Genomic DNA, 4,337 nt, shown 5'->3' on the forward strand with positions numbered 1-4,337 from the left:
CTGAAATTGAGGGATTTGAGCAAAACTCTGAAGAAGGCTAACAAAAGGACTGCTGATGCTGTTGGATTCTGACCTCCCTGCACTCTAAATGGATTTTCTGGAGCTACAGAACTCCAATTGGTGCGCTCTCAACGGCGTTGGAAAGTAGACATCCAGAGCTTTCCAGCAATATATAATAGTCCATACTTTATTCGAAGAATGACGACGTAACTTGGCGTTGAACGCCAAGTACACGCTGCTGTCTGGAGTAAAACGCCAGAAAAACGTCATGATCCGGAGTTGAACGCCCAAAACACGTCATAACCTGAAGTTTGACGCCAAGAAATGCCTCTACACGTGAATTCATCAAGCTCAGCCCAAGCACACACCAAGTGGGCCCCGGAAGTGGATTTATGCATCAATTACTTACTCATGTAAACCCTAGAAGCTAGTCTAGTATATATAGGACATTTATCTATTGTATTAGACATCTTTTGACCACTTTAAGTCTTTCATTATTCGGTCACTTGATCATGGAGAGGGCTGGCCATTCGGCCATGCCTGAACCTTTTGCTTATGTATTTTCAACGGTGGAGTTTCTGCACACCATAGATTAAGGGTGTGGAGCTCTGCTGTACCTCAAGTATTAATGAAATTCTATCTTCTTTTATTCAATTCTCTCTTATTCTTATTCCAAGATATTCATTCGTACCCAAGAACATGATGAATGTAATGAGTTCAATTACCCTCATTATTATTCTCACTTATGAACGCGAGTGATTGACAACCACTTACGTTCTACATGCAACAGAGCTTGAATGCGTATCTCTTAGATTCCCCAACAGAATCTTCGTGGTATAAGTTAGATAGTTGGCGGCATTCATCTGGATCCGGAAAGTCCAACCTTGTCTGTGGTGTTCTGAGTAGGATCCTGGGAGTCCGGAAAGTCCAACCTTGTCTGTGGTGTTCCGAGTAGGATTCCGATCATGAATGACCGTGACGTGCTTCAAACTTTAACCTGCTGGGCGTTGGTGACAGACGCAAAAGAGGGATTCTATTCCAGTAGGAGCGGAAACCAACCGGTGATTAGCCGTACTGTGACAGAGTGCGTTAGCATAGTTTTCACTGCGAGGATGGGATGTAGCTATCAGCCATGGGTGATGCCTCCAGACTGGTTAGCTGTGCGAGTGACAGCCGCACAGGTTATTTCCCCGTGAGGAATGAAAGTAGCCACAGCTGATGGTGAACCCCTATACAAAGCTTGCCATGGAAAGGAGTAAGAAGGATTGAGTAGAAGAAGTAGGAGAGCAGGTGTCCAAGAGCTCTACAGCATCTCCATCCGCTTATCTGAAATTCCCACCAATGAATCTGCATAAGTGTTCTATCCCTTTTATTATTTATTTCTTTTTATTATTCCTATCCTCAAACCCATAAATAATGTTTAATTTGCCTGACTGAGATTTACAAGGTGACCATAGCTTGCTTCATACCAACAATCTCTGTGGATTCGACCCTTACTCACGTAAGGTTATTACTTGGACGACCCAGTACACTTGCTGGTTAGTTGAACGAGATTGTGAAGAAAATAAACAATGCCCTCAGAGTATACATCTTTTATAAATCCAATTACAAGAAAAAAGGGAATCACAATTTCGTCCACCAAGTTTTTGGCGCCGTTGCCGGGGATTGTTCGAGTATGGACAACTGACGGTTCATCTTGTTGCTCAGATTAGGTAATTTTCTTTTCAAAAATCTTTTTCAAAATTTTTCTTTTATTTTTCGTTTTCCCAAAAATGTTTTTCGAAAAAAATTTATAAAAAAAAAAATAATACAAAAAAATTAGAAAATCATAAAAATCAAAAATATTTTGTGTTTCTTGTTTGAGTCTTGTGTTAATTTTTAAGTTTGGTGTCTTGCATGTTTTCTTTGCATCAAAAATTTTTCAAAATTATCTTCTTGATGTTCATCATGATCTTCATAGTGTTCTTGGTGTTCATCTTGACATTCATAGCATTCTTGCATGCATCTTGTGTCTTGATCCAAAATTTTCATGTTTTGGGTCATTTTTGTGTTTTTCATTCAATATTTAAAAATCAAAAATATCTTTTCCTTATTTTCCTCTAAAATTTCGAAATTTTGGGTTGACTTGGTCAAAAATTTTTTAAAAATTAGTTGTTTCTTACAAGTCAAGTCAAAATTTCAATTTTAAAAATCTTATCTTTTTAAAATCTTTTTCAAAAATCATATCTTTTTCATTTTTATATAATTTTCGAAAATTTCAAAAATTATTTTTCAAAATATTTTCAAAATCTTTTTCTTATCTTTTTATCAAATTTTCGAAAATTAAGCTAACAATTAATGTGATTGGTTCAAAAATTTGAAGTTTGTTACTTTCCTGTTAAGAAAGGTTCAATCTTTAAATTCTAGAATCTTATCTTGTAGTTTCTTGTTAGTTAAGTAATTTTTAAAATTAAATCTTTTTCAAAATATCTTTTTCAAATATATCTTTCTATCTTTTATCTTATCTTTTTCAAAAATTTTATCTTTTTCAAAATTTGATTTCAAAATATCTTATCTAACCTCCTATCTTCTTATCCTTTTCAAAATTTAATTTCAAATCTTTTTCAATCAACTAACTAACTCCTTGTTTGTTTCTTATCTTTTTCAAAACCACCTAATTACTTTTCCCTCTCTAAATTTTCGAAAATTCTCCCCCTCTTTTTCAAAAATTCTTTTTAATTGTTTTAAATTCTAATTTTAATCTCATCTCATCTTTAATTTTCGAAAATCACTAACCATTTTTTCAAAATTATTTTCGAAAATTCCTTTCTCTTTTATTCTTCTATTTAATTATTTAAGTACTAACACTTCTCTTCACCTCTCTTCATTCACATCCTAACATCTCATCTCACATCTCTGCCATCCTCACAGTTGTGTTTCTTTTCCACTCTACCCCTTTCTTCTTCTACTAACATAAAGGAATCTCTATACTGTGACATAGAGGATTCCTCTTTCTTTTCCTGTTTTCTTCTCTTTCTTATGAGCAGGAACAAGGATAAAGGCACTCTTGTTGAAGCTGATCCAGAACCTGAAAGGACTCTGAAGAGAAAATTAAGAGAAGCTAAATTACAACAATCCAGAGGCAACCTTTTAGAAAATTTCAAACAAGAGAAGGAGATGGCCGAAAATAATAATAATAATAATGCAAGGAGAATGCTTGGTGACTTCACAAAGCCAACATCCAAATTTGATGGAAGAAGCATCTCCATTCCTGCCATTGGAGCCAATAACTTTGAGCTTAAGCCTCAACTAGTTGCTTTGATGCAACAAAACTGCAAGTTTTATGGACTTCCATCTGAAGATCCTTATCAGTTCTTAACTGAATTCTTGCAAGTCTGTGATACTGTAAAGACGAATGGAGTTGATCCTGAAGTCTACAGACTCATGCTTTTCCCTTTTGCTGTAAGAGACAGAGCTAGAATATGGTTGGATTCACAACCTAAGGATAGCCTGGACTCCTGGGATAAGCTGGTCACTGCCTTCTTAGATAAATTCTTTCCTCCTCAAAAGCTGAGCAAGCTGAGAGTGGATGTTCAAACTTTCAAACAAAAAGATGGTGAATCCCTCTATGAAGCTTGGGAAAGATACAAGCAGCTGACCAAGAGATGTCCATCTGACATGTTTTCAGAATGGACCCTATTAGATATATTCTATTATGGTCTCTCTGAATTTTCGAAAATGTCACTGGACCATTCTGCAGGTGGATCTATTCACCTGAAGAAAACGCCTGAAGAGGCTCAAGAACTCATTGACATGGTTGCAAACAACCAGTTCATGTATACCTCTGAGAGGAATTCCGTGAATAATGGGGTCCCTCAGAAGAAGGGAGTTCTTGAAATTGATGCTCTGAATGCCATACTGGCTCAGAACAAAGTGTTGACTCAACAGGTCAACATAATCTCTCAAAATCTGAATGGATTGCAACATGCATCCAACAGTACTAGAGAGGTAGCTTCTGAAGAAGCTTATGATCCTGAGAACCCTGCCATGGCAGAGGTTAATTATCTGGGTGAACCATATGGAAATACCTATAACCCATCATGGAGAAATCATCCAAATTTCTCCTGGAAGGATCAACAAAAACCTCAACAAGGTTTTAACAATGGTGGACGCAACAGGCTGAACAATAGTAAGCCATATCCATCATCTTCTCAGCAACAGACAGAGAACTCTGAACAAAACAACTCTAATTTAGCTAATATAGTCTCTGATCTGTCAAAAGCCACTTTCAGTTTCATGAATGAAACAAGATCCTCCATTAGAAATTTGGAGGCACAAGTAGGCCAGCTGAGTAAGAA

The 4,337-nt window shown here is 36.5% G+C and overlaps 1 non-coding gene across 1 annotated transcript; it reads right to left on the reverse strand.

Moving 5' to 3' along the window:
• Window positions 1-3,555: 3,555 nt before the first annotated feature.
• On the reverse strand, window positions 3,556-3,659 carry LOC112799085 (small nucleolar RNA R71). The gene has a single exon (XR_003200670.1). It is a non-coding gene; the product is annotated as a small nucleolar RNA R71 (small nucleolar RNA).
• Window positions 3,660-4,337: the final 678 nt, after the last annotated feature.

The sequence above is a fragment of the Arachis hypogaea genome, chromosome 4 (assembly GCF_003086295.3).
Source record: "Arachis hypogaea cultivar Tifrunner chromosome 4, arahy.Tifrunner.gnm2.J5K5, whole genome shotgun sequence".
Lineage (NCBI taxonomy): Eukaryota > Viridiplantae > Streptophyta > Magnoliopsida > Fabales > Fabaceae > Arachis > Arachis hypogaea.